The sequence below is a fragment of the Onychostruthus taczanowskii genome, unplaced genomic scaffold, assembly GCF_017590055.1.
Source record: "Onychostruthus taczanowskii isolate IOZ18803 unplaced genomic scaffold, ASM1759005v1 scaffold27, whole genome shotgun sequence".
NCBI lineage: Eukaryota > Metazoa > Chordata > Aves > Passeriformes > Passeridae > Onychostruthus > Onychostruthus taczanowskii.
Window position 1 is genome coordinate 4,443,204 of NW_024500017.1, and position 24,696 is coordinate 4,467,899.

Sequence of the window (24,696 nt, forward strand, 5' to 3'; positions counted from 1 at the left end):
ATACACCTTCTTTGACCTTCCTTTTCTGGTTAACATACCTGTAGAAGGCCTTCTTCAGCATCCCTTTTCAAGTTCAATTCCAGCTTTGCCTTCACCTTCCTGACTGTATCCCTACACAATGGAATTTCATCCCTGTATGCTTCCCAGGTAACCATCTGGCTACTGCCTGTGCATTTGCTTCTTTCCCTTTAGTCTGACCAGCAGTTCCCTATTCAGACATTCCATCTCTTACCTTTCTTGCCTGATTTCTTGCTCCAGAGGATTGCCAGCTCTTAGGATGGAAATCTTTCTTAAAGATCTTCTGGCTCTGTTCCTCTCCCTTGTGTCTGAGGGCAGTCTCCCAGGGGATCCCATAGGCTATGTCCTTGAAGAGCTGGCAGTTTCCTTTCCTAAGGTTAAGTGGCTTAACCTTACTCCTTACCTGACCCATATCCCTCAGGATGCAAACCCCACAAACACATGGTAGACTGAGCTAGAAGGATTTGTCAGTTGGCTCCCCTTGATCGGGTGGCCTGCAGCAGACACCAACCACTAGATTCCCTTTGCTCCTTTGGTTTCTGATTCTTACCCACAGGCTTTTGACTTTTGGCTGCTCTTCAGAGACAACTCTTCACACTCAATCCACTTCTTGATGTAGGTGTTCCTTCCCCCCATTTCTTCTGTCTTTCCTGAACAGCCTGCAGCCGTCAATAACCACACTTCAGTGATGGTCACAGCTCTTGAATATCTCCAGTGAGAGAGAGACTGCAACTTTTCTGGGCAATCTTTTCCAGTGCGTGGTGACTTGCACAATGGTGAATTCTTCCACACGTTCAGGTGGAACTTTCTGCGCATCAGTTTCTGCCTGTTCCTCTTGTCCTATTGCTCGACACCACCAGGCAGAGCCTGGCTCTGTCCTCTTCATACCCTCCCTTCAGATGCTGACAGACATTGATAAGGTCCTCTTTTGGCTGTCTCTTCTCAAGGCTGAACTAGCCCACCTCCCTCAGCCTACCCCTGTAAAAGAGATGCTCCTGTCCCTTAATGATCTCCGTAGTCTCTGCTGGACCTGCTCCAGAGCTCCATGTCTCTCTTGTACTGAAGAGCCCACAAGTGGATGCTGCACTCCAGATGTGCCTCACCGGGGTAGAGGAGAGGGGCAGCCTTGATTTGCTGGCAAAGCTTTTCCTGATGCACCCCAGGATACCCTTGGCCTTCTTGACCTTGAGCACAATGCTAGCTCATGGACATCTTACCCCAGGGTCCTTTTCCACAAAGCTGCATTCCAGCACAGTTTAAATGACAAGTGTCTTGGCCTGTTGACCTTACACCAGGAAAACAGCTGACATGTCTTAGCATTGTATTTCAGGGTAGCATCATCTCGACTTTGTGCTTGTTCATATCCTACATGCTATTGAGTTATTCTAGAATTAAAAGCCATATTCTTTCCCATCTTTAACACCTCTCTAAGGTCAGCGAAGGAGATTACTCCTTTTTATTTTTTTTTTCCTAGTGATACTTGTGCCGAAATACAATTCAGAGCAGCTGTCAGGCTGTTCCAGATGTTCTCATATAGTCTGTGGGTGGTTTGCTGGTGCTTGCAAGGCTCTAACAGCACACCTTGCCATGTTCTTTACCACTGAAATAAACACAGGACAATCAAGGAAAAACAATGTAAGGATGAGCTAAGACAATTTTTATTTATTTAAGTCTTTTCACAATGAGGAGTATAATCTATGTCTTTTTCTACACCTTGGAAAGGGCAGGAGATCTTCAAAAGCAGGAAGGTTTTGCCTCTTCAGACTTGAGACAATAGGTAAGCAGTGATCTGCCGGCCCCTCTGTAATGTGTCACAGTGCTGCAGTGTTCAGGTCGCCTGGTTGTACTGTTTTTTCTCTTCTTTCTGTAACTGGCACTTCTGGAATCATAACCTGTGGATTCATCCCTACCCAAATGGGAGGACTGCACAGTCCTGATCATGACCAGGACACCGTGCCTTCTGATGCTGAAACCCCCGTATTTCCATATGGACACTGTCCTAACCATCTGAGAGCAGTTTCACTTCATGCCCATTCCAGCTGTGAATATAATGCTGCTCTTGAGCAGGTCAAAGCACAATCCAGACGGTATGGGATGACATACATCCTTTGGGACCTCTCTAACACACTTTTCCCAGCATGCAGATCTCCCTGTATCAGTAGGAGTTTTGGTCTTGGTAGGTTTTGTAACTGGTGCTGGGGAATATCTCTGATTACCAACTGACCTGCTATAGCTCCTGAAGGCAGGCTGGTGTGCCCCCAGGAGGTAGGAGCACACCACAGATAGGAGAGAGCAGTGATAGGAATTGACATTCATAGCACTCACAAACCATTTGAATGGAGCCCTTGTTGGGGTTTAGGTAGGAGCTCCAAACCCCAGGTTAGCAGACTTCAACAGCATTAGGATCCTGAACTAAACCCCATTGGAATAAATGGTAATCTTTGCTGTATTTTGGGATTTTTTAAGCATTTGGTTCACTTCTCCACGTCGACACTTATCCAGGAGCAACCTTCCTATCTCCTCACAGAAGAAAGTATTTCTTTTTTTCAACTCCTCTTTGTTGCCAGATGAAAACAAACTGGATTCATGTCTCTCACTAAGAGCCACAGAGAAGCCAAATTATTTGAAAGGGAGCTAGCACAAAAAAAAATTAATTAAAAATACGTTTTGAAGTATTGCATAAAGAATCATTAATTGTCGTCCCAGCAATTACATTATATTATATCCGTATGGAGGTTATTTGCAGTCATTTCAAGTCTATGGTAGGCTATTTGCTCTGGGCTCTTTTCTTTTTTTGCCCCTTCTTCTTTTAGAAGAAGTAAATTAAACTACCTCAAGAAGAGGAATTTTTCTATTTCCTGTTAATTTTCTTCTTCCCTTTTTCTTTCCTTTTTTTTCCCCTTTTAGGACAGAGAATTATAATGATCACATTTGACCCTGTACATCCTCCCACCTGCTCCCTTACAGAGCTCCTGCCAAAAAATCTGTTTTGTAATGTGAAGTAGTAACTCATCATGAATTAAATCAGAACAGAAGTTATGGTGTCTCTGCCTCCCCTGATTTGGACTGTATTTCTCTATGAATAACACTTTTTCTTCCAGAGGACGCAGTAGAAGCTGACACTACCCAAGGAAGAGGGGGCTGCTCAAGATTGCAGCTGCAAGGAAGTGCAAAACGGTGACATGGCAAAATGATGAGACATGGGAAAATCTTATTGATTCTTTCTCTCTTCTTTGGAGTACTTGCTTTGAGACAGATCAAAAGAGGAAGTGCTCTCATAAGGTTGCCACCTTTGAAAGGTGAAGGAATAATTATTTTGTTAGTTTTGTCCAATTCAAATCTTCCTGCACTTCTGCACTGAAGCTCTCTGGGCTCTAATTTACTGGGAAATTTGTCATCCATTTTATTCATTGTCTAGGTTAAAAATTTATCTCAAGTGCAAAGGTGATTTTTGTTCCCAAAAACCTTCCTTGGCTCTAAGAGCTGAGCTATTGTCAAGGTGAAGGTGAGTGTAAGGCACTTGTCAGAAAACAGCCCCACCAGGGCCTAAAACACAGCAATTTCAGCAGCAGCTGATAGCACAAATAATTCTGAGTACCATGTACACATCTGCTCCAGGCTGTCTAAAACACAGTGCTTATCTGAAAGAAGAAGGGAAGGGATACTTTCTTTCCATACAAATTTGTCAAGCTGTTACACATGAATTAAGATTGGTTTGATATCAGGCTTGATGGGAAAAAAAAACAAGAAATGAATATTAAGCATTTTGTTTTTTAAAGACAGCTCCCCTGTATTTTATACTGCCAAGCAAGCTGCAGAAATTTAGTCTGGGCAAAACCATAGTATATCTTTAGATAAAAATCTGTGCTCAGAAAATTATTGGCAACAGTTTGCTGTCAATGTGCATCAGTGAGGCTCCAGACTTTTGTCTGTTGTGGATCCAGCATTTTCATAGATTATTGTACTCTGTTTGGAAGCCATCTACTGAATTTGTAGTTAATTAATAATAACAACCATATTGTTGCACAGACAGCTGTTAACCAGAAAACAGCTGCATTGCTGGCTGGGAGGCAATTCTGCTGTGGGGGATTCTGCTGTGTCCCCCCGTGTGCTGCCGTGTGTGTAACTCTGAACTCAGAGATACAAACTCTCTCCAGGAGAGTGTAGAAGTAACAAGCTTTATGAAAATGGGTTACAAATTCATTGATATGGGAGCTTTCTCAATCCTGCACTTTGTTACTGCTCCCATTTTATTTTTCACTCCAAGGATGCTTTATACTGTTGGCAGGAATGACAGTGGTTGCCCAGTAATCCAATGCCATTCAACTTTACATCCTGGAGAATTCTGCCCTCCCAAAGACAGCCTCCTTTGTCTCTTTGTCTCTCATGTATTATTCTCTTCCCTCATAATATCTGTTTTCTTCTATTTTGTCACTCCTTGTCTTAAATAATATCTAAATTACATAGATATTTTGGCTTGGTTTTTCTTTTTGTTTTTCTTCTTTTAAAAAACTTTTTACATTATGTGTTGCTTTTTGTTCAGGCTTCTGAAATAGTTGACAAAAAACCTTCTCCCTGTGGGCTTTTCATGCTGTCAAAAGGCTGAAAAATTGACAGAGTACCAGCCTGCCTTAATAGGTGCAGTTTTGTGTCTTCATTATTTGGGAGCAGAAGTTTCGAAGAGATAGGGCTGGACTCTAAAGAGGATTTAAGCTTTGCAACTCAATAGCATTTAATTTGAGGTACCCCAATATATTTAAGGTGAGCAACACACAGTAAAAGCAATTTCAGATATTGAAATGGGAAACTTTCAGACATATGCATGGGAAAATTCCAAGACCAAAACTGAGAGTAGAGAAGCCTAATTGATTTTGGAGAATGTTGGAATGGCTAGCACGTACCACATTGAGATGATTGACATAATTCAGTCTTGCTTGCTCCTCAGTGCCTTCTCAGTCCAGCGCTGGGGCCTCTTATGCACAGGGAGTAAAAAATGAGCAGCCAAGTCCTGCCATAAACCATCAGCTCAAATAATCCTTTCTTCCAGGAATGAAAACACTGATATCCCTTCATGTCTGGAAGTAGACCACCTGACTTATTAAGGTAATCTCTGCTTCTGTAAGCATGCAGACAACTGGGAAGAAGATCAAGTTTCTTAAATAATTATTAGATGTAGAAATTACTCCTTCCCCCTTCTTTTGTCCAACCACTTACTCCCGTCTTTCTGAAATGCTCCATAAATATGAGATTACAGACACTCATATAATCCTGGTAAAATTGTTCTAGCCTTGTATGGATTGCTTGGCTATTTTGGAAAGCCGAAGGTGAGGTTTTGTGATTTTGTATTTTTCCTAAAAATTCTGCTTATTTTTTCCTGACTAATCATCCGGAAGGTGACTGTTCATGCACAAATATTACAATATTATACCCAGTCACTGGAGCAGGGAGTAAACTATTTCCACAGCACCTGATAAATGGGCCAAATGCAACACTACACGAACTTACTCCTAGATGCATATTTGGTCCTCAGCAAATGACTGTTTGGAATAGCCTGGCCAGAGGAAAGTCCTACATGAAGCTCCTACAGCCATTTACATCAAATTTATTTTTTTCATCATAGCACATATTTTTGCTTTCCTGACTCCTATGTTCTGGATAAGGGCATGAACTGCTGAATACATGGATCATGGATCTGATTTGTCTCCACTCTAAGCCTGGTAAAACAATTATTATTCTTCTGATGTTCTTTGGGCTGACATATGAGATAAACACCAAGTAGGTTGTAGAAACAACAAAGCATAACCTCATAGGTCAGCAAGTACTGAGAGAATGTAGACCTCAACAGGGCTCTGCTGGCATGTCTCGCTTATCAGTAACCTCCAGGTTCTGACAGTCACCTATGAGTCTTCCATGCATAAATTATGTTCTATATTAAGTAAATATTTTTTTTAAAATCTGATTCTGAGATCATTAACACTTATTCACCACTATTTTCCTCAAATTCCTTGGGGTACATTGAAGTTATGGGAAAGGAGACATTTGTCATGCATACATGGGGATAAATAAGGAAAGAAGGCTGAAAACAGTGCAACATTTGCTCCAGTAGGGATGAGTGGTGTTACTGGCCATTGGTATACTTCAGGGAGATCAGCTTTTTGGTCCTGCTACAAAGTGTGTAAAGTGTTAATTAAAAAATTCTACTTTCTGTCATGGGAAAATGAGGAGGTGGAAAAGACCTTTTTTCCATCATTGCTTTGTGTGATGACAAATATTTTACAATAAAATTCACAAAGCCAGCCATTCTAAGTGATGCACTCTCAAAGGGGTGATCTCTGTGTCCTGTTCTTTGTGATAGAGTTCAACCAATGTTTCATTGCTACGGGATGAAAGTTGGACATGTCACCCAGGGATGTTTCCTTTCCATAAGGAAATGAGGCATAAGCCAAGAGGGACATCTCTCACCCCATCTTCTTGCCTGGATACCTTCTCCTTCCACCTTGAAACCCAAGGAATAAGGGCTGCTCTTGACACTCCAACTTCTCACTATTTTTCACTTCTCTGAGCTCAGATTTGCAACTTTCCTCACTGTATTCAATCTAGGAATCCAGGGAATCTAGGGTAGTGGTAAAGCTCATCACAATTTTTATAGGCATTTCGTTATTTCTTTCACTCTAGTCTTCAGTTCAACCTGGAGGAACTTAGATATCTTTGAAACTTCTCTTGTTTCTAGTAAATTTATTTGAAGTTGGCAATGGGTTCAAAACTGAAGAGAAAGATAAGGAGTATTACAATATCAGCCTTTTTCTCTCAAGAAACTGCACTTAGAAAAAACATAATCCGTGGAACAAGAAAGAAGTAATCTAATTTGTTTTCTTCCTAGTACTTGTTAGGTTGCAAACAGATGGCAATTGCTGCATATTGTTTGAAAAGTCTCTTATTTTATGAAGAACCTATAATTTATATGGTAAACAAAATTATATGCGAACATATTTCTGTGACATTTTCTCTCCTCTTCTTTAAAATCCAAAAAATAGCATGTATTTAAAATTCTTCAATTAAAAATATGACAGCACAGATAAAAAACTCAAAGAAATCTTGAAGAATTTTTTTTATAATTTTCATATGATTTTATAATAATTAGGAAGGCAGGAAATTACTTGAGATAGGACTTTCTCCTTCTGTGCCTGACTCCACCCAGGATTTGAATCCCTCATAACATCTCTGGAGCTCAACCATATGAGAAACAGCTGCAGTTTAACTTTGCAAATACTGCATTCTCACTTGCTGGGAAATGTCTTTTGGTTAACTGCCTGGGGAAAAGGAAAGTGAAAATTAACCATTTTAACTATTGTTTTTAAAAGGCAGTATGAGAGTAGTTTAACTCATAAAAATACAAGGAAGAATGTCAAATTTCATATTGTACTCAATATGGACATGGCAAGAGTTTTTAAAGTGTTCAGTATACAGAGTATTAACGGGCAAATATGAGCAGGCATTGCCTAAGACAGAAATGCAGAAGATGGCAATGAAAACCTAACTTACAAATTCTATGTCTTCACACAGAATTTTTCTATGCCATGTAAGTAACACTTAAATAAAGTAAGAGGCACTCTAAAGATGCCTGGCCAGAAAGGTCTAAGTTATCCAGGAAAGACAGTTCTAGGACATTGCTGGTAATAAACTTAGTAACAACTTTAGTAACACAAAGGTAGGGGTTTTAAGGACTTGATGTTTAGACAGGATTAGCAGAGCTCCTACAACAGTTTTAAAAGCATATTCCTATAATAATTCATCTTACAGTACTTGTCTGTGAGAAGATATTGAAATACTGAAAACTCCCCCTAAAGTCTTTGATGGACTGACAAATGTATAACTGCTATCAATGAGCTCATTTGTTATGACTATACCAATAAGAATTTTTGTGGGAGAGTCCTGAAACAGGCAGTTCAAGACAGTGGGAATTGGTCACTCTTTAAAATCTGTGGAAGCAAAGAAAGGAGAAGATGGCTGGACATTTTATGTGCTCGGTGCCCTTTCTGGGGACATAAGGGTCCAATGTTGTTCTCAAATCCATATTAAATGCATGTCAATTCCACTGGTTTTGTCCTAAATACAAAAATGTCGAGATTGTTGTATTTATTTCTATATTTACAGTTTTAGTAAAGCCTGTTTTTAATCTACAGCTAGAAATACACCTACAAATTCATGAACCCTGTCTGTTTTCTCTTTTGTAAATAGTGTGTTTGTGTCTCACAGAATGTGCAAATTTTATAACTTCATGTCTTCTAGATGGTTTTTCTCCATACTTTCTAGGTTCTTGATCTTGCACCCAGACCTGTGCCAATTTCAAGACTCAGCTTCTCACAGGAAGGAGGCTCCATGTCCATCCCTTAGGAAAGCAGAGCAACGTTCTATTCCTGAGAAGTTCAGAAGATCCATGTGGAGAAGGGTGATGCTAATTTTGGGTGGTTTCAGCCACCTAATAGTGATGGTGTGTCTCTTGCACTGCATGTGCCACCCAAAGTTTTTGGAGCTGGTGCCCTTGGATCATGGGAAACCAAATTATTAGCAAGTCTGTAACAGTGAACCAGAGTCACACCCTGTAAACATCCAAAAATGTTCCTGTGGTTTGTGCCTGCCTTGCTGGGTGTTCAAAGATAATACCAGATACAGCAGGATGCATTTCTGTATCTTGAAACCAACTTTTCAGAGGGAGGAGAGACAGTGGGTATTTAACTTCTTGATTGAAAAAGATACAATTGAAATGTTTCCTCAAGAAATTAAAGGAGAAATAAGAAAGGGGAAATCAACAGGCTGACATTTCCCTAGTTAACCAACCCTTGCAGAAATACATGTATGAAAAGGGATACATTAGAAGAATAAAACTAATGGGATCTGCCATAATGAAGGCTCAGGAGGAGAGGCTGCATTTGTAAGAGAAACTTCAAACATGAAAGTTAATTAAAAGCAAGAGACTGTTAATCTTTTCCAATTATTGACAGTAATCCCCCAAGTGAAGAACATAAACAGAAACCCTCCCAAACTGAAGGGAAGACCAAAAGCATTTTGCTAACTCATGAGTGCTTTGTTGACCTCAGTTACAAAACAGAGGTATATAAAACCTAAAAACTTTATCAGGCAAAAAAAAATACAAAATAAAAAATAAAAAGGAAAGGAGGGACAAAACCAGAAAGGCACAAAACTGAGATTTAACTAGCAAGGGGCATGAGGAATCATTCTACGTGCCCTTTGGGAGCAGAGGAAAGAAAAGCAAAGATAATTCCTCTGCCCTACAGTGGGAGGTATAGACATGGTCACCACTGAGAGGAGAGCTGAAACAGCAAATAATTGCAAATGTTGGAGCCTATGGCAAAGCAGGAGGAGGAGAGAAAATTCTAGGCCTGGAGATAATTGGAAATTGCATCACTATAGTTAGGAAAACACAGAAAAAATCCCAAACCCAAACCTTGTAGCCAAATATAGAACTTATCTTTAAAACAGAAAAGAAAATAGACCAAGAAATTGTTGACCATTCAACTGAAGTTGATGTCCTAGAAAAATTCTGGGAAAAAATGGTCCAATACTTTGTAAAAACTTAGAAATATTAAATAAGAATGATAGACAACTATACAAATTCAATGGGAACTAGAGACTTTAAACAGAGTATTTCACTTTTGTTTCCTCAACAGACAGGCCTAGTTGGCTTCAGCAAAGTTTTGACTATTTCAAAAGCCATGTAAAAATGTATTCGTTGTGAAACAGCTACAGAGTAGATGGAAAACTGGTTATAAAATGGTACCATAGAAAATATTGCAAATTGTTCACTTTTAGGATACATGACTGCTATGAAATGGTACCTGCAGGAGTCTGTTCTGTGTCTATTTCAATTTGATATTTTCATTAATGACAGAGGTGACAAAACAAAGATTAAACTTAATAAATCTGCAGAAAACATGATGCTTCAATGATCAAAAAAACTCCAAATAGTGAAAAACTGAGGGGCACTTTCCAGGTGGTATATTTCTGTTGAAATGGTCTATTGCATATAAAAAGCTGATGGGAATAACCCATTAGCTGGTGTCTCTTAGGAAAAGGATCTGAAGCTATAGAAGGTCACATATCTTCTACAATGGTAGAAAAAATGTCATGCTATTGCAAAGCACATTAAACACTGTCTTGGGCTGTACAAAGAGCATGAACAGCCTGTCGACTCGTGAAGTAATCCTGCTGTACTCAGCACTGGTAAGACTTCAGCTGGAATATTGTGCTCAGTTTGAAGCTCCTCACTTCAGTAATTTCAGAGATATTAATGTTCTAAAAACTATAATTTATGAGAGAAATGGGGGAGAATACTATTAAGCATGAAGAAAAAAAGATTAAGGAGGAGCAAGGAAAGGAAAGCTTCAACTTCTGAGATACACACTGAGATTACTTGCCAAAAGAGATAGTGGAGTTTCCATCATGCTAGGATTTTAAGTATTCTTAGACAGATGTGACAGGAAAGTCAAAGAAACAACTGATGTATTTATTCCAGTGAGGAATGAGCACAATGACCTCTTGGGTCCCTTCCACAATAAAGCTGCAGGTAAACTTGGAAACCCAGTGATGATGTCCTTTTGTTTTATAGATCTGGAAACTGGCTGAGCATTGAGAACAAGGAAAAAATCATTACCAATTTAGTCATGAAGAAAAATTATCCTGATTTTTTTTGGATGAGTTCATGGCTCACGATTGACTGTTGTGTCAAATGGAACTTGTTCACATAGCTGGAAAATCACCATTCTCTAACTAGTCTCTACTGCATTGGTGACTGCCAGCAAATCAGACGTGAGCTGGTAGAGGAGGTAATGCTAGGGTTTGTTACTCTTAATATTTTAATCTTTACTGTTTGCCAATTCTTTAGGACTTTGACTTCTCTTTTATTTTTTTCCAAAATTTTTGAGCAACTCTTTTTTTAAAATCTTGAATGAAAAACACTTTTAAAAAATCTTGAATGGAAAACACTGGGTTGCAAAAGTTACCCAGTTAGGTTACTTTTACTGCTGGAGCAATAATTCCTTTATGTCTTTTCATGCACTTAAAAATGTAATTTAGAACATGAATACAGAAAGATCACAGTTATATTGGCCAAATTATCCTGCTTCTATTCCCTCTCTTGTGAAACTTCCTGGCCAGTTCACTCTCATTTGGGAGCCTGGAAACATGGCAGATGCAAGGCTCCAACAGTGCTCTGCTCAGTAATCCCAGCCCCTTGCCCCAGCATCTTCCACATTTCTGCAAGGATAAACTACAGAGTCTCTGCAACCTCATCCAGCCCTTCTGTCTGCAGAAAACAAACACAGGAGATTTGTGATCTTATTTCTAGGCTTCCCAGTTGTATTATTTTGTGAAAAGGTATAAATTCAGAGCTAGTTACTTCTCAGGTAAATTAAGTGAATTTCTGGTTTTACTGAAAGACAAAGAACTTTTTGTCTTGACAGCTAAGGAATCAGAATAAAATATTTCTTCTCTTTTATAATTTCAATGCCCTTTTAAATATTGTTTCTCCAGAGGGAATAGGGGTTTTATATTTAATTTGGTAGGATTATTCAATACCTTACTCTAACATAGCCCAGGGTTTTCAGTCAAAATGTGGAGGAAGATGGCTTCTGTCCCAAAGGCTTTTCAGTCAAAATGACAGAAATACAGAAGTGGGAAAAGAATATATGCAAGAAAAAAAGTTGCTCACAAGTAAAAGAACCGGAGTAGAGATAGGTGAATATTTAGCTGACTGTATCCTGATAATTACTATAGTCATTAATTTTTAATTAATTCTCTAATTGCATTTAACTTTCCTAATGTTCTTATTTCATTTTTTCTAATTGACTGCTAGAATGAGATTCATTGAATTGGTCCATTTAATTCCAGAAATCCTAATTCTCCCTTAGATTTTATCGGACCCACCTTGCCATTTCTATTTCATCTTTTGCCCCTTTCTTTTTAACAGCTTTTTTTCCTCACATACCGCTTAAGGGGATTTTTTTTCTCACTAGCTGTGAGGAATTTCCATTATCCCAACTTCTCTATTACTATAAAATCACCCTTAACCCAAGGCAACTTGGAGTAAAATAAAATAGGGAAAGTATTTACAAATTGAAATTGAAATTACATTGTTGTGAATGTCTTGGGAGGAGTGAAAGTGAATGAAGAGAAAACTATGTATCCTACACACCCTGACACCTCGAGTAGCTTAGAAGTCTCTCTGCAGCTGAAAAGCATTTACATGGAGTTACCTCTCACCTACTCCTTCATCTTTGCTTTCTTAGAAGATGATGTCACCTTGGAATCATGCTTTCCTTAAAGTACCATGTTTGCGCATCTCTTCAGAATCAGAATTTATTTCCTCCTCCTTATTCAGCATCTCCTTATTACCAACTCATATGAACAATGGCCTGAAGCACTGTGTCTCCCACCTTCAGTGTTGGAAATGCAATGTCCTTTTGGCTAAGCTTTGCTTCTTTGGCTGCACTCTAAATTGCTTGTCGATTAGTTGTGAGGTCAACCTCTCCTAGGTGGGGCAATTTAAAAGTCCCAAGGTAGCATTCTTTTCAGTCAGAGCAAAGTGTAGATTGCATATAGAAGCAGAATTTGCAAATCATGCTTTGTGAAATGGTATAATTGTAATGACAGTATGCAGAATTTTATTGCCTCTTGTTTCAGACCAGCTGTCATGTCAAGACCGGTTTGAGTCAATGATAATTTAGGCATAATTACTCTTTAGCCCTATTTGGGACAGGTTTGTTCTCTGTCCTGTTTCTTCAACTACTGCTTTCAATGGCAGAACCTTCTCAAAGATTCCTTCCTCCTTTCTGTCTGCACTGTTCCACAAATAAGTGCCTGTGGCCCTGAGACACAATTTCCTCTGTGCCTGGCAGGGCTTTACAGGCTGCCTACAGGGTCACATGTATTTGGAAGTCCCTCAGGCAGACAGGAAAACATATCAAAGATTAATTTATGGAAATTGAACTATCTAGGTAAAATCCCTTCTGACAAGATCCACAGACATCAGTGTGTGTCATGGAGAGTTTTTCCAAAGTATTTGCACTAAGCAATGTGAGAACAGAGAAGATACAGGAAAACAACTGTAATCTCCATAATTCACCCAACACCCACTGTCATTACTTCAAAGGCTGTTAAATAATACTTAATGTCTGTGGCTTTTTCAGGCTTTATCAGGAAGATATAACTTAAATTTTTCATCTGTCAGTGAAGTGCAATATTTTAAACAATTAATTAAAAAAAGAATTCTATTCCTGGGCAAAGGACCCAGTCTCTTTTTTGGGCAGGCACAGCTTCAAGGGAAGGGATGAGATTCACTTTTCTCCAGGTTTGCATTCAGCCCAGGTGTTACTACGCCTTTATTGGGTGACAGAAGCAGTGAATTCTGAAACCCAAAATAATATATTGCCGAGATGCCATGGTGCCTGAAGAGATTGCTACCTAGAGAGGCCAGCAAAATCTGTCTTCATGGCAGAAGGGGCTGTCTGTGGCTGTGCTCAAATGTGTGTGGGCAGAGTGGGAGCTTCACACAACAGTTACTAGAGAAACTCTCCTCTTGAGTCACAAAGTGCAGAAAGGACCCCTTGCTTTCTAAACTCCTTCTCAGAGGGGAGCCTGGGTGCAGCTGGATCCAGTCTTAGCCCCAGATTTGTCAATGGTTTATGTCTAAAGGATTATACAGGTGTAATTGAACCTTTATACAATTTTGTCCACAGGTCTAAGGATTTCAAACCTAATCTATTTATATGAATATACTATTTCTTTTAATTGATAACAGTAATTATAAAGATTAGGGGAAAAAGAGCTTAATCAGAATTATTTGCTACACAGTATACATAGCTGTAACTACTAGTACAATACACTATTTTTGAAGCAATATTGAAGCAATTATATTAAAGCTACCAAGAAAGTTATTAAGGAGAGCTTGATGTTACTCACCCCCATACTAACACCAGGGGCAAACACCTTTTGCTCAGCCTTGAGGAATAACCTTGAGGGGTGTTCCCACTCAGGTGACTCATAGTACCACTTGGGGTGGCATTTTTGAAGTCCTCCCCGTGCAAAAGTGGGACTGGCCTTTTGGAGTATAAAGTGATTGATGGTCAAGTCGTATGCATTTTTTAGATTATATGATATCAGACTTAATAAGAAAAACATGCTTTGTGCTGAAAAAGGTGTTAGGAGCACTTTAGTTTATTTTGCTCAACACTCCTGGCTGTCAGTGCTGTGTCAGGGCCAGCACACCCTCACTGCTCCCAGCCTCAGTCACGGTGCCTTGCGTTGCTCGTGGCAGGCTCCGGCAGTTTGGGCAAGCTGGTGTCAGCACTTTTCAAAACCAAGGGGAGCAGACCCTCCTTGCTCAATCTTATCACTGATCAGCAGACACTCCTTGCTCAGACCATCACTGATAAACTTCCAAGATAAATTTCAAGCTGCTGTATCCATGGTTAGGCACAGAGCTTTCTTACAACAGGCTGAATTACTAAATGAAATTTTTGAGGCAAAATTTCAGATGCATTTGCCTTTTTGAATTACCTATAAGTGAGGTCTTTGTGCATTATGCTTCTTGGTGTTGGTGCCCAGATCCTCTTTACAACACACTTCATGTTCTTCACAAGGTAGATTTTCCTTTGGCTGTGATAATATCCCAAGGTGCCCCATGATAACTCAGCATGCTGCAAACATTTGGTCTATGTGTTCATTATTTACTTGACTCCTCAGTTTTCCAGAGAAAACATGTTTTAATAAGGTAAGAGCAGGGAATTTGATGTGTTTGTTTCAAAGTATTAAGAGGAAAATATTTCAGCTAACCAATTAGTTATGGCTAACCAAGATTATGACTAGCACTAAATGGCATTTAATGAACTGGCCCTTAATTAATCATTTCAGAAGGAAAAAAAAACTAACAACATATTTAAGCTACTGTATATACACATTTATTTCTATTAAACTTTATTTTTCCATTATTTGGGTATTGGCTGGTTGACAAAAGTACATTTCTCAGAAAGTGCACAAATTTTAACATTTCCTTGCATATTATATATATGAGTTTAACCACACACATTACATGCTTTTGAGATAGCTCTTTAACAGATTTCCAAGTTTGTAAGACTGGTTTAAAATTACTTTATTTTTAAACTGATTTATTTATTTGTTTTGCCTTTAATAGTGGAAAAATAAGCACCAGGAACAAATATAAGAAAAAAGGTAAGAGCAGCTTTTCCCAAAATTCTGTTTAAGCGTGGGGTTTTTACAGCTTTTTTCATTGAAAGAAGAAAAATCAAAGACAGAGGAGAAAAGTGGTCTCTGGTCATGAATAAAGGTTGTGTTCTTGGTGCTCCTCCAGGCCTGCTTGATCCTGACTCAGATTGATGCTCTCAAAGTTCTGATGCAGTTGTTGTTCTGTGGCTGCACATTCATGAATTGTGTCTGTTGACTCTTTTGTGAAAAGGCCTCTGGGGAATTAGCTTGGGATAATAAAGAAACTTAAGTGACCACAGTTGTTTGCATCCCTTTTTCAAATGAGTCTTTATTGTGTTTTTGGTTGTTTTGTTGTTTGGGTTGTTTTTTTTTTTCAGAAAAGCATTTGAAAGGGTGAATTTCATTGAAATCACAGCATGGAGTGCAATTATCACTGGCATGTTTCACAGCACAGTGCAACTCACTGCTTCATTCTATGTCAAGACTAGTTAATTTTTTCCAGAAAAAAAAATTCAAGAGAACCTGCAGTTAGACTCCAAATACAGGAAAAATATCTATCAATGAATACTTGATAAATCTCCCCTGCCCCAATCAAATCCCCAGATCCGAGGGAGAATAAATGATCATTTAGAAAATTTCCTGGTTTCTAGTTTAGCTTTAAGTCTGAATAAGAGATTTCATACCCTTTAATTGCAGTAATTATATCATGGGCTGCTGGATCTACAGGAAGTCTTTCTTAGTATTAATGGGCTTTTCCAAAGTGATTTCATGCTGACAGAAATAATCATCACTGAGCTGTGTATTCAAATACAGAGCTAAACACCAGAGTTAGCAATGTTAGGTTATTTCTGCACCAGGACTCCTGCTGGGCTAGAAGCTCTCCCAAGAGAAAATGTAGAGGTCAAACCCAGAAAGTATAGAATATTTTACAGGCAAGGGGTGGGGAAAAGGATAGTGGCATTCAGCACAGGCAGTAGCTGAAAATCATACCTACAGCTATTAAATTTGAAAACAGAGGCAGGCAGGGAGTTAAGTGAGTCCAGGCCAAAAGTCAAGGAGCCTGGAGGACTGGAAGCTGAGCAGGTTGTAGAGGAAAGAAAATTCAAGGGTAAAGGAAATTCCCTTTTTTGTGGAGATTTTTGAAACTTGATATGTGCACATAGTCCAATTAGGATCTCAGCTAGATTTGGGGCTTGTGAGACCCCCTGTGCACAAATGAATCCTGTAGTAATGAACCTCATTATTATGACCCACTAAAACTTTCCTTAGGAAATAAGAGCAAACATATCCTTATGGTTCTGTTCAAATGTTAGCCAAAAATAACTCCCAGTACATCTTTATTTCTTCATTAGTAATTTTATTCAAAATTGTCCCCTGCATGTGATACAATGAACATCAAGAAGAACAAGGAAAGTTTTGGAGTTAAACTGCCATTTGCAAAGTGCCATGCATATATATTCTATTATGTAAATCTTTCACTATAGTCATGTTTCATTATTGCATATTAAAATAATTATAAAAATGGGTCCTCTGTGAAAGAGATACTCCCATGTGGTAACTTAGACATACTTCACTTTCCAATATAAATTGATAATTGTAGTTTAAAATTGTAAGTGGTAACCACTGAATTGATCTAATGTAGTAAATTACTATTTTTACTTAATTATGAGCCACATATGGTTTTCTTCTTTGGATGATGAAACATTTTGGTCATTGACACCAGATTGGCTGAAAGAGTTGTCCTTTTTGTGAAGACTAGAGCAGAATTTGCATAGAGTAAGGTGAAACCTCAGACTTCTCTACCTTTTACAGAGGACTATCCTGTTTTATAGTTTATGGACAATTCTTAGGCACAAAAATCCGAATTCATAAAGGGATTTACACATGACAATCTCAACACTGCTACATGACTGTTACTTTGGCAATGGACTTCACAGTCCTGCACCAAAGGCATTAGTTTTCTTTCCAGATTTTGAAAGTGTTACCCTCTTTTGGCTCACGTATCTTCATACAATTTCCCCCACATGTGCATGTTTAAATTAAAAAAACAGCTCAGATCATGTATAATTACTGGAAGACCTTGGCTCCTCCAGGGTAGCAGAGGAGGTAATCAGCTACAATGATTAACTCTTAATGTAAATTTTGGTGACACCCCCAGCCTCAACTGAGCTGCTGCTGGCAGTTTAAGCTAATTGGTCATTCCTCGGCAACATGAACACTTGCAGACAATAAATGTTGATTTTACACTATTATGGTGAAAGAACTGCTGCTGTCTCATGAGAATAGGAGCACAGATCTATGTGGCAATGGGGTAAAACATTGTGTAGGCTCTTCTGACATCTCTTGTGTGCAAAGATGAACACCCTGGTGGGCAGGATGCAAAGTCTGAAAAATACAGGGATTTGGGAGTCTGGTGAGTTTGTGTAACCTCTTCACCAAGATAATGGCATCTCTGGGAATGTGCCACAGTAACTTTCAGAACAGTAAAGCTTTCCAGGGCAGGTTCAAGGTTCTAGCTGTTGGGCAGGAATTCTGTGAAATGGTCCTTGCAGTTCAGCTCTGCCTGAGCTCCATCATGGGCAGCAAAGCACCTTGCATCTCGTACAGGTTTGCTGAACTCAGGTTATGGAAGAAACTGATATTCCAGTACTAAGCATGCTGTTTGCCTGAGCAATTTTTTTCCATTCTTCAAAGTCCCAGCTTCAGCAGAGCAGTGCTTCTACTTACAATATGTTATCATGTCCTCAAACATGTGCCAGGAAGCACTGCTGCTGAAAGGAAATCTGTCTTTGCCCTCTCTTTCACCATTTGTGGTCACTTACTCATCCAAGGAGAGGTTTCTAAGGGAATCACCAGCAGCTCTTGCTGCAGATTCCAGGCAATCAAGTGGTGATTCAGATGACATTTGTGTAATCACACTGAAGAGAGCCAAATCTGTATGGTGACAACTTCCAGTGCTGGAAGGGAGAATTTATAGCAGGATGAGTGAGCCAATTCATGGGGATGTGCTCCATGCAGTGACTCAGGAGTTCACACTTTGGAAATATTGCACAACCCACATATGCTGCATCGTACTACATGTAGATTTAGGAGGATGAAAACATTTATCCTGTCTACACTAAAATATTTTGTCATTGAAAGGACACCACTGACATATTTTCCACAGTAAAAAATCTCTATACCATTTGAAATGTATTTGGAATTATCTTGTGATCCCTTGGTGCCCAGCTGGCCTGATTACTAGGATGCTAGTGTATGAGTATATTGGATTATTGAAGAAATGGTTCAGTGCTAGACCTGTTAATGTGGGAATTAGTCACCTCAGAAATCCCACAGAGCATCAAGACTTGTGAAAACATTGGAAAATCTGTTTGTTTTTGTGAGGTTTGTGTTTTTTTGTTGGTTGGTGGATTTTGGTTTTGTTTTAAGTTGGTTTTGGTTTTTTTTTTTTTTTTGGTTGTTTTTCTTTTTCTGTTTGTTTGCTTGGTTTTTTAATTAAGAAAAAATTAATTAAAAAGTAAAACAGGTTTAGAAGCTAACTGAGGTGTAGGAAAAGCCAGTCTGAGCTTTCAGAGTTATACAGGATGATTGGAGGAGCTAGGATTGCCCTGGTCATGAAAAGTGACATTACACAGGTAAGTCAGGTGTGTGCATTTATTGCACAGAATTATTTATATCTTCTATGGGGCCTTTTATTTGACAATATTTTACATGAGCTATATAGTTGAGACTACGTCTGGTAAAGTGCTTGAATTATACTGAAATCCTGAAATTTGGAACCCACTCTGCACAAGAGGGATTTATCAGCAGAGATTTATCATTTTGCATATCTCTCTCTCAGTGAAGAAAAATGGCAAGCACTCTAGAAAACACTTGTGCTAGGTGGGACAGATGGTTTGTTTATCTCTCTTTCACCAGCATAATCTACTTATCTCTAGAAAAGCTGTCATATTTGCTAAAGGCTCCACTGATTCCCTTCCCTCCTCATCCCCCTTTTCATCCTATTCCCTTGAGGGGAAGAGTTATTTTCTTCTTAAGACAGCAAGTCTAAGTCTTATTCCTGCTACATAAATAAGAGATAGTCCTTGATAAAGTCCTTTGTGTCCCATATTTTACAGAGTAGTGTATGAATGGTTGATTTTACATTGGTTATACCAATAAAATATTAACACATTTTTCAGGTTTTACATCTGTACATCATAATCTCTTATACAACACTTCCTCTAATGGATCATGAAAATGTAGCTTCATTTTGAGTCACATTATGTTTGTTTTCTATAGAAAACAAATGTTTCTAGAAACACTAAACTCCAGAGAGATGAGGTGGCTTTCCCTAAGTTCCAGCCTAGCTGGGGTGACACAAGGGGTCCTTGTGTCATGTCCTACCTGCTGGTGTGGACCTGATGCTTTTATCTTGTTCTTTCTTTTCTATCCTTTCTCTTCCTCCAGGGAATACTTAGCTTTTCACTGAGTGAGGCACATGCTATTCACTAAAACACAAAGTTTAAAAACAGCATGAAGAAATAACAGCACTACATGAAATCACAGCTCTGGTGACCCAAGTGTAATGAAAAGGAAGTAGCACTAATAAGAACAAGAAACAAGATTTGGAGAAATTGGCTGGAAACATTGATTCTGAGACCAAAATCAGTCTTTGTAAAGATGGCAATTCTTTTCATATCATAAAATATCTGTCCAGAGGGCTGAGCTATTCAAGGAGATGCTGAAGACTTCTGACAAATATCTACAGAATTACATTTGCAGTACAGAGTGTGTAAAACCGTGATCTGTGCAAATTCTCCCTTGCTGTTGGATCTGCAGTCAGTCCTTGGGCAGTCTAGTTATTTCTCAAGGCAGGACACAGCAGAACCATTGCTCTTCCCCAGGTTTTTTTCCACCACAATTTTTATTAATTTTTATTTTTTCATGTCTTTTTTTTTTTTTTTTTTTTTTGGTCTGGAATCTCACAGCACTCACCATGTACATGCTTTTTGGGGGGTAAAATGGACCACTTGGTTCAGAATAATCTCAGAACTCTTGTAACACGGTACACAGCTTAGTGCATGTATAAAAGAAGTTCTCTAAACTTGTGTTAACCTAGAAAACAGAATTCCAGTTACTACAAATAACTTAATCAAAATAATTACAATCCAAACTCTAAGTATAACCATATCACTCTTTCTAGCAGGATTACCACTTATAATCTGCCAGAAGTGTTTATCAAGAGAAGAACGATAAAATATTTTTTGTGATTCTATATCAAATATACCTCAAATTTTCATTTTCAGAGGCTGAAACAAGAAAAATATTGTTCAGTAAACATTAAATCAAGCATTCACATAAAATGAACCAGTTAATGTACCAGAAAAAGATACTGATTCTCTGAAGTTAGTGGAGGTGTCCTACTCCAATGATTCCCATTCCCTGTGTTATGGAAGGATGCACGAAAATCCAAACCTGCTTATTTTGGGAGTGTCTTTGGAGAAAAAAAATTGAAGTCTTGGGAAAGAAGAATTTATTCCTAAAGAAAACATAGGTTTTAGAAGAAACCTTCAAAGTTTAAAAAACCTTCAAACCTTAAAAAGTCCTGCCTCCTCCCAGAAAAGAAAAAAAAAAAAGCCTTTTGGAGGACCTACATAACCTAAAGAAGATTGGAAGTGTGGAATGGGAGAGTGATTCTTCAGGGAAATACAAGCTTAGTCTGAGAATTGCTGAGGGGGAAAAAACCTCAGCCAGGACACAGATCTCAGAGGAAGGGCTGAGAGGCTCCTTCTCGTTGGTGAAGGCGTTAAAGGGTGGTGGGGTTGGAGCTGGAAATGTTCAGCCAGAGTAGGAGGACTATGAGGATCTCAAGGTGGACAAATTGGAATGGTAATTGTATAGCTTGAGGAAAGAGCTATAAAAATACTGAAAGGAAGCCAGTGGTAATTTAAGGGTTGGATATGATTTGAAGATAAAAAGATAGTGGAACATTTCTTCAAAGACAAAAGAAGCTGTGGAGTGAAGCTGAAACATAGTGTGGGGTGGGATCCCCTGGGTTCTCTTCTTTGGGCCCTGTCATCTTAATTCCATTTGATAAATGCAACGAATTCTTAAAAGCAGATGATGTATATATCATAACTTTTAATTTTTATTTTTACCATTACCTAATTGCTTGCTAGAAATTCCTTTTTCTTACAGTTGGGAATCTTCTAACTTTTATTTCTTCTGATTTCTAATTTCTGGCTGCCAGTTCTCCACTAGTCTTTATGCCATTTTTCTTAAAATTACACTGATTTTAATACAGTAGGTCTTTTCAGCCAGTGTGTGTGTGTGGTGTGTGTTAATTGGGTTATTTGGTTAATTTGGCTTCTCATTTGCAAGGGCAAACTTCTTAAACGCTTTAGCTGCCATTTGGTGTCCAAGCTGTATATTCCTTATATCCCTAAATTTCCTGCTTCCTTTTGTTTTTCACAAAATCTCTCTCTAAATAGGTGGATGATAGTTTAGGACACTGAAGTGCTGAAGCATGACCAGCAAAGCGTAACAAGGCTCATGAGAGGTTTAGAAAATAAGTCTTAGGGCTGAGGGAGCTGGGCTTGAGAAATCTTGAGAAGAGGAGGCTCAAGAGGAACGTCTGCAACGATCTGAAAGGAGATTGTGGTGAAATGGGAGCTGGTCACTTCTGCCTGCAGTGAGAGGACCAGAGGAAATGGCCTTAAGGCAGGACAGGGGAGATTCAGATTAGATATTGTGAAAGAAATGTTCATTGTTGGGGTGGTCAGGCACTGGAATAGGCTGCCCAGGGACATGGTGGAGTGACCACCCCTGGAGGTGTTTAAGAGGAATTTGGATCTGGTTCTGGGTGATGTGGTTTAGTAGTTAGGGTTTTCAGTGGTGGTGCTGGGCTGATGGTTGGACTGGATGATTTCAAAGGTCTCTTCCAGTCTTGATGATTCTATACCTCTAGTCTCCCAATGGTGAGGTCTTCAGCAGTTTAGTTTTGTTAATATTCCCTTATGTGTGACTAAAATAGTTCCTCCATTCGTTCTAGGGCTGCATCTCCTTTCCACAGCAGTGGCCAACTACCTTACTGTCATCCACTGATAAAAAATTGTACATATTTCCTCATCTTCAACTCTTTCTAAATGATGCATTGTCTGCTGCTTAATTTGATTTCAGTCCTCATCTGTGATTCTTACTCTCAACCAGCTTTTTTGTGTGATGTTTGTTATGACTGTGTTTATACAAAATTTTGAGGTCGCACCAGCAGATTTTATAAAAAATTCCTAACTGGCATTTTTAAAAAATATTAATTCATTCTGTGATTAAGCAAACCTGTAGCTGAATTCAAAATATGCTTATTTCAGATTATATTTCCCAGCTTTTAAAACTGTCTCTTACTTTCCCACAGCCCTTTCCTCTACAATCCCCAGTTACTATGGCCACTAGTAATTTCTGATTAAAAGCATCTTATTGGCATCCATGTAGATGAGAAATGTCCAGTGTTGTGCCAGTACGTGTCTGCTTCTTGACTGAAAAACTGTGAAATTTCTCTTTTTTTTTTCTGAATAGAACTCTTTAGCCATGATCCTGAAAACATTTCTTTCCAAAACAATGGTCGAGTAGCTGAAAACATGACAGGACACAGCCTCTTTCCAGGAGAGCTCACACAAAGAGGGACTGTGATCAGGACTTGCTGTACACACAGAAAAGGTTAATAACAAAGCCAAGAGTTGAACTCTCAAATCCCTGTTGCTGAGTTGAACTCTCAAATCTTTCTTCTCAAGTTTGTTGTGCATCAGGGGAAATATTAGTCACACCTGTACAGAGACACTGAGACATCTGGCCCAAACGAGGCATCTCTGATTCCAAGTTCTTTTACCACTCTACCCCTAAACTGACTTCTTCAATAGGACTTGGGGATTTTTGACATTTGATCCTCCCTTCTTCTTTCTCTTGGCATTGCTTCAGTCACAGTCCCTTGTAAATTAGTTCAGTGCTGGATTTACCAAGCTTTTAAGCTGTGCAGGGAAACATTCCCTATAGACTTCTTATTCTTCAGCTACACTCTTTCCCATTATTTTATATCTCTTCTTCCATCAAAATCTCCCTGAAAACATTTTTTGTAAAGGGTTTTTGTTTTGTCTGCTAAATCCCATCATATAAATTTAACTCTACAATGCAACTAATTCAAAACCAACAGACATCTTACAAAAGTACACAGAAAGAAATAATCCAACGCTGACTGCACTGAGCATTGCCAAGCCAAGAAGCATATGTTTCTTCTCCAATTAATTTTATGTCTAAACTTTTTTGAAAGGAATTAGAGCAATAAAACATGTGAACTTAAACTCATAAGCAGTCTCCTTTCCTGACTGTATTTTAAGAAAAAGTAGGATGTGTTTCTTTTGTTGTTAAAAACTTCTGATTAAAAAAATTAGAAAGGAAAATGTGCACTGAACATCTGGCTTTCAGTGAGGTCTTGCTGTCTCCTATTTTTTCCAGCTGTGTTGGCTCTCTACTTTGATGGGTCCTCACTCAAGCATCCCTGAAGATCATTTTCCTACTGATTGGATGTTCCTTGGCTGTCTTCCCATTTTGAGAAGAGAAAGTAGGAGCGGATACCACACATGAACTTGGCTTAAATGGGACTAAACTGTCCCCTCCACTTTCAGGCACATCTGGAATGAAGAACTTGAAAGTATAAATAAAAGCCACAAAAATCAAACAAGAGGTCCCACTCAGGCAGCTATGTCTACTTATTCTGGAGAAACAGAGCTGTCTCAGTACCCTCATCTATTCTTCTGAGCTCTGCACTCTCCTGACCAGGACCAACTGGGAGGAAATGGAACCAGGTTAAAGATTCATCAATAAGCAGATTAAGAGAAATGTAGTCTGCTGAGCAAGGGGCTGGAAAGGAAGGTGGCTCCATTTTTTTTTTTAATTGTTGAGTGCTATCTTACTGCTCAGGTTTATGCTTATATAAATGACATCATGCTGTCCTCAAAATTTCTACTTAGTTCACAGAGTACTTCTTTTTAGTCCCTTACTTATGGCTGACAGCATTTTCTGAAGTCTCAGGGAAGTTCCCCTTAAAAGGATAGGACTGAATTTAAAAATTTCAGTTACCCAAGGGTGGAATAGCTGTTAGGATAAGCATTCCCATAATTTTAGCTGGGATTTCCTAGGCAGAAATATGTATTCTACAGCACATGTGAATATGACACATCTGAGAAGGGCTGTATAAAAACAGTATTGCTGACCTGGGGCTGTGTAGTCAGACTTCAATGGGGTCTTTTGGGTTTATGTTACGTCCTTAAGTAATCAGTCTTCTACATGTGCAGCAGGGTAGAAAAAAGATACAGATTCCTTCATTACAAATATGATTTAACTTAAATTACAGGTGGAAAATAGCACATATTTAGAAAATGTAAACATGTGACATTTGTATTAATC